The 10,225-nt window shown below is 45.8% G+C and overlaps 2 non-coding genes across 2 annotated transcripts; both read right to left on the bottom strand.

Moving 5' to 3' along the window:
- Positions 1 to 2,233: 2,233 nt before the first annotated feature.
- On the bottom strand, positions 2,234 to 2,305 carry LOC146834846 (small nucleolar RNA SNORD2). Its single transcript, XR_014960874.1, has one exon. It is a non-coding gene; the product is annotated as a small nucleolar RNA SNORD2 (small nucleolar RNA).
- Positions 2,306 to 2,558: 253 nt separating this feature from the next.
- Positions 2,559 to 2,627, bottom strand: LOC146834845 (small nucleolar RNA SNORD2). Its single transcript, XR_014960876.1, has one exon. It is a non-coding gene; the product is annotated as a small nucleolar RNA SNORD2 (small nucleolar RNA).
- Positions 2,628 to 10,225: the final 7,598 nt, after the last annotated feature.

Genomic DNA, 10,225 nt, shown 5'->3' with positions numbered 1-10,225 from the left:
CAAAGACCGCCTGGATAACAATGCACACGACAGCAAAGAGCTCTTCAGCATCGTTAAGGAACTCTCCAACCCCAACGCCAACGACATCCCGCCCTCACAAGAACTGTGCGCCTCACTGGCCACCTTCTTCCACCGAAAGATCACGGACATCCACGACAGCTTCAACACCACGACCACCCCGACCACGCCAGACTCCACCCCTGCAAACACCACCCGCACCAACCGCCTGACCTCCTGGACCAATGTCAACGATGACGAGACACGCAACGTCATGAACTCCATCCACTCAGGATCACCATCAGACCCATGCCCACACCACGTGTTCAACAAAGCCAACGCAACCAACGCACCCCAACTACGGAAGATCATCAACATCTCCTTCGAAACAGCGACATTCCCAGAAAGCTGGACACACACCGAAATCAACGCCCTCCTAAAGAAGCCCAAGGCAGACCCCAAGGACCACAAGAACTTCCGGCCCATCTCCCTGCTCCCGTTCCCGGCGAAGGTCATCGAGAAAACCGTCAACACGCAACTGACCCGCCACCTCGAAGACAACCACATCCTGGACCCATCCCAGTCCGGATTCAGACGAAACCACAGCACCAAGACAGCCCTCAATGCCGCCACAGACGACATCAGGCGCCAACTAGACAACGGCGAAACATCAGCCCTCATCCTCCTGGACCGGTCAGCCACCTTCGACACGGTCTGCCACCGCACTTTAAAAACACGCCTCCAAGAAGCCGGAATCCAAGAGAAGGCCCTCGACTGGACCATGTCCTTCCTCTCCGGCAGAACCCAGAGAGTCCGCCTCCCACCCTATCGATCCAAAGCCACCGACACCATCTGCGGCGTCCCCCAAGGCTCATCACTCAGCCCGACGCTGTTCAACATCTACATGGCCCCCTCACACAAGTGGCCCGCCAGCACGACCTCAACATCATATCCTACGCCGACGACACCCAGCTCATCCTCTCACTCACCAAGGACCCGCACACCGCCAAAACCAACCTCCAAGAGGGAATGAAGGCCGTCGCCGACTGGATGAGAAGCAGCTGTCTGAAACTTAAATTGGACAAGACGGAGGTCCTCATCCTCGGACCCACCCCCTATGCCTGGGACGACTCGAGGTGGCCGACCACGCTGGGAACAGCACCGACACAGACCACGCACACAACCTAGGATTCGTCCTCGACTCCTCCCTCTCCATGTCGAAGCAGGTCAACACCGTCTCCTCCTCCTGCTACAACACCCTCCGCATGCTCCGCAGGATCTACAAGTGGATCCCGACGAAAACAAGAAGAACGGTGACACAGGCCCTCATCAGCAGCAAACTAGACTACGACAACGCACTCTACGCAGGAATCCCAGCCAAACACCTGCGTCGACTGCAACGCATCCAGAACGCCTCCGCCCGACTGATCCTCGACATCCCCCGCCGCAGCCACATCACCCCCCACCTGAGAGACCTGCACTGGCTCCCCGTCGACAAGAGGATCACCTTCAAGCTACTCCCCCACGCACACAAGCACTCCACAACGCCAGACCAGCCTACCTGAACAGCAGACTCAGCTTCCACACCCCCACCCGCCAGCTCCGTTCTGCAAACCTCGCCCTCGCCGCTGTCCGCCGCATCCAACGAAAGACCTCCGGCAGCAGATCCTTCTCCTACCTCGCCGTCAAGACCAGGAACACCCTCCCGACCCACCTACGGCAGATCCAAGACCTACTCACATTCAGAAGACTCCTCAAGACCTGGCTCTTCGAGCAGTAGCAGCATCCCCCCTCCCTCAGCGCCTTGAGACCCTCACGGGTAAGTAGCGCGCTTTACAAGTGCTCTGATTGATTGATTGTTGTGATCTCCTTGTCACCGTGGCACAACAAACTGTTGTAGCCAGAGAAGACTATATTCATCAGAAGTATGAAATACCGACAGCGCCAAATGTACAAACCAATGAGGCATGCACCAGAGAAGTCCATGGTACTTTTCATGAGACACCATTTTGGCCCCGCCCCCTCTGTTTCAAGGGAAAAATGTCTTCGCTCAAGTATTCAGTGTGCAGACTGACCGTGTGCTCAGAAAATACAGAATAGAAAAGCCACTGCAGTTGTTCACACTAAAATATCCACTCAGTATGCATTGCTCACGTGAAATGCCCTAGAAATACCTACTTCACTAATCATAATTACGACATGCACAGTATGATGGGTTACCTGGACCCGGGGTGCAAAGTGATCAGAGTTACGTTTTGTCACCATTTGCTTGTCTGTCCCGAAAGATGTTTAAGCCATCATTTCACTTTGCCCTGCTTACATACACGTTGCACCACCCTTCACTGCCCCGGGTCACAGGCAATGTTTTGGTACCAGTGGACACGTTTTGCGTTAGGGCCGGCACTCCGCTCACCCCCACAATAAAGAGCTGGAAATTACCTGAATTTCAGCTTTCACTGATCTGGTGTTTCACTTCGGCCGAAAGTCTACCCCTGTAGGAGACAAAAAGCCGCCATTAAATCCGTGTTTTAACAGAGACACGAGCAACACAAGTCAGTTTTAAGTGATCAGCGTAAGGTGTTATCATTTGGTTGCAGTCCCGAAAGATGTTAAAAGCCATCATTTCACTTAACCCTCCTGGCGGAACGCAGCATTTCTCGAGTCACCGCATAATAGAAGGAGAACCATGTTTAGATGCACCAATTAAAGGCTGCATTCAAAAGCAGCATTTTTTTTTTAGCATTTATAGGTTCAGCAAGCGAGCTCTGATTCAATAAAACGGACCGCCTTAAAGAGTTTCGAGACACTACAGCTAAGTCGAATAAACTTTAGTTCAGACTGCGAAAAAAAAAAAACATACTTACCAGAGACTGTGCATTCCGATAGGCTGTTCCATGTAAGTTACTCTGCGACACTCCCTTCAGAAAACAAAAACCAGGAAAAAATGTGACCGCTATAAACAGTGCAAGCGAATACAAACTCATCAATCAACGCACCAGCTAAGCTACACGTTGAGTTGAAAGTCTGACACGAGACATGTGGAGTAGATCTGCAAGACCCACTTTACATTTAACTGCGGTTCTAGGTGTGTCGGCCACAATATAGTGATGGATTACAACTGTGAATTCCACTGTGGAGAGCGGTCCTTGCTCTACCCTTAAGAACTGGCTGCAAAGTACGAAGAACATTACAGCAGTAAAAGTCTCGAGGGAAAAAGAGCCAAACTGGAAAGGGACAATCCTGACTCAGGAGTCCAGTCTGCACTCAGATTTTAAAGCAACGATGATCAAGGTCTAATATGGCTATCATGCTTCGCCCCCACCCCCAGGAGGGCGGCTAGAGCGCAGCCAGCCACGGGACATTATGGGCCCGATTCACAGAACTAACTTAAGAAAAAAAAATCCTAAACTTTCTACCATTTTGGTATTCACAGAAGGCACTTACTCATTTCGGTATTCACAGAAGTTAGGAGTCCTAACTGCAGGACTCCTAAATGCCTTCTGTGAATACCGAAAGTCTTAAAATTTGGATTTTTCTCAGTTTAGGGGTAGTAAAGTTAGGACTCCTAACTGCAGGACTCCTAAATGCCTTCTGTGAATACCGAAAGTCTTAAAATTTGGATTTTTCTCAGTTTAGGGGTAGTAAAGTTAGGACTCCTAACTTTAGGACGCCTAAATGCCTTCTGTGAATACCATAAGTCTTAAAATTAGGATGTCTCTCAGTTTAGCAGTAGTTAAGTTAGGACTCTTAACTTTACTACTCCGAAGCTGAGAAAAATCCTAATTTTAGGACTTTCGGTATTCACAGAAGGCATTTAGGAGTCCTAAAGTTAGGAGTCCTAACTTTAACACTCCCAAACTGAGAAAAATCCTAATTTAAAGACTTTCGGTATTCACAGAAGGCATTTAGGAGTCCTAAAGTTAGGAGTCCTAACTTTACCACTCCTAAACTGAGAAAAAGCCTAATTTTAAGACTTTCAGCATTCACAGAAGGCATTTAGGAGTCCTAAAGTTAGGACTCCTAACTTCTGTGAATACCGAAATGAGTAAGTGCCTTCTGTGAATACCAAAATGGTAGTAAGTTTAGGATTTTGTCTTAAGTTAGTTCTGTGAATCAGGCCCTGTGTGTGTTAGACGAGACCCACGTGCAACACTAAAACTTGTCACACATCCATGGATACCTCGACAACCCATGTGAGGTTTGTTACCACATAGATTCCAAGTTGTTCTTCATGTAATGTTACCTGCAACCGTGAAGAACGGCGGCGCCTGGTTCCGGTTTGCTTTCTTCAGCCCTCATGTCAACGTACTGGAGAATAAAAAGACAAAGTTTTAGTCAAAGCTCACAATTCCTGTAGACCAATTCTGAAAGAGGAAAGTGTGTTTAAGATGCAGCGCCCGGCAATGATTTATGCGCCTCCGGGCGCAGGATGACGCAAAACGTGCCGGGCAGTCTGGGAGCTGTAGTCCTCGCTCCCCCTCGGTCCATGATTTCTGCGGCGTTCGGGCTTCAAAAGTATTCAAAAGCAGGATACACCGTAATCTCGTCTGGCTGCCCAGCCACGCTATTGCCGCATGGAACAATGCAGCCTTACAAAATGAGAAGAGCTGTATCTTTAAATTTAATATAGAACGTCTGGTCTATCACAGGGCAGAGCACCTCCACATTCACGACTACCCTTAAACTCCTTGCAAGTACTAGCAATACTGTGTGCAGGAAGGAACTGTTTGGATATTTATACATTGGAAGTTGTCACCACAGAAAGTAATCATTCTGAAGCGTACAGGAAAAGTCACAAGGCTGGATGTACAATTAGAAGAGGTAAATGATCGATTTGTTAGAAACTGAGTTGACATCGGTAGTGGTAACCTATTACCGACTCGCAAAATAGGGTTTGCGACTCGCTATTACGAAGGGGTGTGCCAAGGGCTTCGCTTCTTTGTAGGGACTAACACTTAAATGTGAGATTGATTTGCGGCCGTAAAACACTCGCAGTTTACCACCTATTTCAAATGTTTGGTAAGCCACTGCCAAATGTGAAGGGGTCCCCAGGGGACTCCTTCCTCTTTGTGACTGGCAGTTAAAATACTTTTTAAGGGCAGGCAGTGGTCCCACGGACCACTGCCTGCTCTTAAAAAAAGAAACGGTAACGTTTCATTTAAAAAAAAAAAAAATATTCAAATGTATCCCGTTTTCCTTTAAGGAAAACTGGCTGAATGTAAAAATAAAACTGCTTTATTTAAAATGCAGTCACAGACATGGTTGTCTGCTGGCCACCATCCCTGGGAGTGCTAGCCTAATGGGGTCGCAAATAGCACCTGCCTCATGAATTTTATTGAGGCAGGCAATTTGTGACCCCATTCGGAATCGCAAACAGAGTCTGAGACACTGTTGTACATTCCTATTTGCGAGTCGCAAATTGAGAGTTGCAAAACGACGCAATTTGCGGCTCGCAAGTTGGTATTGTCGTACATCTGGCCCCTATTGCACTATTCTGGCCCCTATTGCACTATTCACCACTGGGGAAGGCCGCAAAGAAAGTCACTTCTAATTTTGTCAGAAAATGAAAACAGGGTGCAAATAGATAAATTCACTTCCCTAAGACAAAATTTGGTGACTGAACTGCTGAAATTTGAACCACTGTATATTAGATATGAAAATTGGATTTAAACGAGCCTTGTGTCATCTAAGACGGATAACTTTATGGAGCAGCAAAACACTCATCAGGTGTGCTTTGTTGAATTAAAAGTCCAAGCTTCTGCACATGAGAAAGAAGTGAAAACAGTATTTAAGCACCAAGGTGAATATGTTCATATGGAACTTTTAGGGATCTTTGGCAGATTGTCTGTCGAACTGCAGTTTCGGCACAGGCATCCTGTCTGCACAGTGGGATTCACTTAGAGGGGGGAAAAAAACAAAAATGGCAGGTCCGCCATGCCAAGGTGGCATCGGCAGAATTGTTGCCAGGCATGCGAGTCATAGAAATGGAGCCCAAATAAATGTCCCTGACACATTGGCAGTTATTAGAAACCCATCCCTAGATATTCTTTTCTAAAGGGTTGCAATCATGAAAGTGGGCACCTACAGTTAGACATAAATTGAATAATTCGTTAACACTGACCTTTGTCTCCAATGTGCCTAGCGTTGCCGGACTGGAGCGCATGTATATTCCATATGGTAACCGTTTGTGGGTCTCAGCTCCAGACAGTGGCAGCTATCTGTTGGCCAGATCTATTGATCCTAATACATTACATATATACATAGAGTGAGTGGGCTGTGGGTCAACCCCTCATGACTGGATGGCTTTGCTGTCGATCTCACTTCCCTTGCCTGATTCGATGGCTTTCCTCCCTATTCTTGAGACTGACAGTGGGAGAGGTCTTGCCATATGTTGCAGGGGGTGGGTGGGTGAGTGAGTGAGTGAATATTTATATATATATATATATATATCCGAATTTTGAATGTCCCATCACAGACTCCTTGCGAAGCAGGCACGAATCCAGTAAGGTGCGAATATTTTTTATTTTTGTTTCTTTACGTGTTGTCCATAGATTATGCAGAGGCCATCGCCTCGTCCAGTATGCGTTTCGACCGCTTACAAGCAGTCTTGATCACATGTATGTATAAACAATCTCCGGCATATTTGGCGCTGTCTTTGTAAACAAAATGATAACCATAAAGGACAGGAGCCAAATAATGCACTCACCTCAGACAAAGATCTTCAGCCTCGAATCTTTGTGGTTAACTATGAATAACAAACACTGAAACCAAACAGTCATGTTACAGGTTAACATGAAAGAGCGTTATTTCACTACACTTTCCCACTGCTATCGCATTACTCTGTCAATACACATAGGCCCAGATTTTCAAAGACTTTGCATTACTTTTTAATGTATATCTGAAGGAAAGGGTTGTTTCGGTAATTACAATCCCGCACAAATTGTAATTTGTGTTAAATTGCAAACAAAAGTAGCACAAAGCTGCACAGTGTGCTTCCGTGTGCCACTTTGTGTCAATGGGCTGTTCCATGGGTGAAGCATGGCCGTTCCCTTGCAACCACCTATGGGTTTTTATACAAATCCCTATCAACAAAGAATTTAAGACGACAAGAATTTTCACCAAAATCCTGTACCTCCATGAGGCAGGCATAACAAGGAGATTTTTCTTCATTTCTCGTCGTTTTTCACGCTCTACATGTGTGCTGCATTCAACAGGACCCCTTCCTGCACAAAACTATGCTTACCACAATGCATAGACCCTTGCACTATGGTGCAAGGGTGCGTAGGTTGGCGCATGGCAGCTTAAAAAGTGTCAGTGGAAGGAGAGCAGAACAGCGCCACATCTTAGCAGGTACATCTTTTTTATGTTTTTGCCCGGCTTTTTTTTGTATATTGCATGATTGCAAAAATTAAAAAACCATCAGACTTTGCCCAGGACCAAACCTCTTGCCAGTGCTTGTTGTTTAAGCCCGTAGGACACAATAGAAAAGGCTCCTGACATGTTGTTCTAGTTCCGTTTATTTATTTATGTATATATTTATTTTTTTATGTTTGTGGTTCTCATATAGTACACACTAGACCAAGAAATATACGTCTGTGTTGTAGTGAATTATGAAATTACAAATATCCTTTCGTGTTACAGATGTCTTAAGATACATATTATATTTAATTTACATGAAAAAAAAATATTTTTCCTGCTTGTCACTGAAGAATATTTCTAAAGATGTTTAACCTAAGGCTGGGCAATAAAACATTTTTCAATGCAGCGTGTGTGTTCTCAGGTCCTAAGCTTAAGACAAATGAAGCTGGCCTGCCACCAAAGTCTTTCACATAATTTAGGGGGGAGAAGGCTAACGGCCCTCATCAATTTGTGGGCGGGTGACAGTCAGCATCTCTGGTTCCAAACAGTAGCTGTTTTGTGTTTCCCTGCATCGAATGTAGGAGGTACAATGTTTGTTCCTTGCCAGTAAAAACCTCAGACAGACAGGCTGAGAGAGGAATTAAAAAGGGGTGGGAGAGAGAGAAAGCAAGAGAGAGAAAGAGAGAAAGCAATAGCGAGAGAGAAAGCGAGAGAGAGAAAGCGAGAGAGAGAAAGCGAGAGAGAGAAAGCGAGAAAGCGAGAGAGATCGACACAGAAAAGGGAGCGAGTGAGGGAGAAGGATAAAGTGATAGGAGGAATGAGAGAGGCTTAGACTGAGCGTGGGCAGGGAGATAGAAAAAGAAAAGAAAGAGGTTGGGAGAGGACAAATTGAGCAAGAGGGGTGACATTGAGACACTGAGAATAGTAGTTTAATAAACAATCGTCTCCTCTCAGGCTCATCATGCCTGTCTGCCTCACTCCTTCTTATTGCAATTCTGCAATTGGCTGATACTTCATTTCACAGATCACAACCGCTGCTCTTTAAATCCCTATTGCTGTAATCTAACATGAACTAATCTCTGCCAGCCTATCTATATGATCACACTTACCTGGTATTCATATATAACAAGGGATGCTTGTTTCGGGTCCAGGGCAGACCTGGACCAATTGGATTGGTTAATGGTGAGCTTGCCTTGTTCTTTCGGATCATGGCTGCAGACCAGCTACCCTATGTTAGATGCCCATAATACTACCTCTGAGTGTGAGAGTAGAAGAGAAGATATTGGGAAGACCTGGCTTGGCAGTTCGGGCTGGACTGTTCCCATAAGAAACAGGGTCAAGACTGATTTGCATATGGCTGGGTCTGAACTGGGGTGGCGAAGTGAGCTAAAAACCGATTATGGATTCAACCCAGATCTGTGACTGGCGGCGAGACTCTGAAAAGTTTCAGCGCTCCGTCCATCATCTCCTTCTGTTTACCGATAAAATCAGACCTGGGTACTTCAGGTTTAAGCCCAGAAGTACCCTGTACTGACTGTCTGAGTGAGACCTGGTCAAATAGAGGGGCGGGGTCAGGAACTCTCAATGAGACCATTACATTCTGTGATGAGTTAGGGAAGGTACTCCTCTCATTGGATGACCGATGAGAAGGTCTGCCAATGAGAGGAGATTGTGGATTCTTCTAGTTTTCCTTTCGCTCCTCGAAGTGTTCATTTCCTTGTGGTCCTGCCGTCATCACTGCAGCTCGGCAAGTACCTTTTATTTAATGTTTGAATGTGTGCGTACATGTATGAATATGTGTATTTGCATGTGTGTAGATGGGTGTGTGTGCGTGTATGTGCTTGTGAATGGTAGGACAGTATGGATGCATGCACGTGTGCACGCGCGCGCCTGTTGACTCTCCACTATTAATAATTACGAGCTACCACTGCATGCTTGGTGTAAGGGATGCACTGCGACAGCAATGCTCTTATAAAACAGTGTTTTCTTACCTGAATCCTTCTATATTGAAAGCGAGATGTTTGAAGGCATTGGAAAGTAGACAATTGACCTGGGCACCGAGCTTCTAGAGGACCCCCTGGGAAAGTAATCTTTTTATTTATCTAGCTCACCTCGGTCTATTTCCATAACTCAACCTCTCCTTGCCCAGTGGCATCTTAATGATTTGTGGGGCCCTCTAAAGACATATTGCCTCTGTTTTTGTGTGAACTTTGTTTCTGAAAGTTTGTTCAGCATCGTGCGAGCTTCAGTTAGGAGACAATGGGTAATACGATTTAAAGTTCTTCCAAACAGGGGCCCCAAAATATGTCTTGCCAGGGCACCCCAAAATTTGTCAAGATGACTGCGGCACTTTGGAATAATCCACCCCTCATGGGGAGCACATCTGTTACTCTGAAATAAAGCTGTTGTCTACATCTCAAACACTGTTATGAGGGAACGTGAAATTGTATGTATGCGATTGTAAGATACATTTAGGCATATGGGTGCTAAAAGCAATCCATATGTGCTGGTATTTAGGTAAACTATTAAGTGTTCAATTTTAAATTCAGGGCAGCTAACAAAGATTTCACAGCTTTGGTCAGCATACAGCCATGGAAGTAGTGTGTTGAATATTATTATTCTGCCCCATTGCCATGGAATAAGGTCCAGTGGTTAATGTGAGCTGGTGGTTTGCCATTGTGTCCCACCAACACTTATTTGTGGGGACTGGCACTTTTTCTACATCAGATATTTACTGATCTCAAGAAAGGGAAAAAACACAAAGTGGAGCGGAAAGACAGGAAGAGAACGATGGAAAAAACTGGCACAAAGGAAAAAGAAGACACAAGCATGCATGAGATAAAGGGGCAGAGAGTGTCTGGCAGTGTAT

Source organism: Triturus cristatus, chromosome 4_2, assembly GCF_964204655.1.
Source record: "Triturus cristatus chromosome 4_2, aTriCri1.1, whole genome shotgun sequence".
Classification (NCBI taxonomy): Eukaryota; Metazoa; Chordata; class Amphibia; order Caudata; family Salamandridae; genus Triturus; species Triturus cristatus.
The sequence above is the reverse complement of the archived record's forward strand: the minus strand, read 5'-3'. Positions and strand labels throughout refer to the sequence as shown.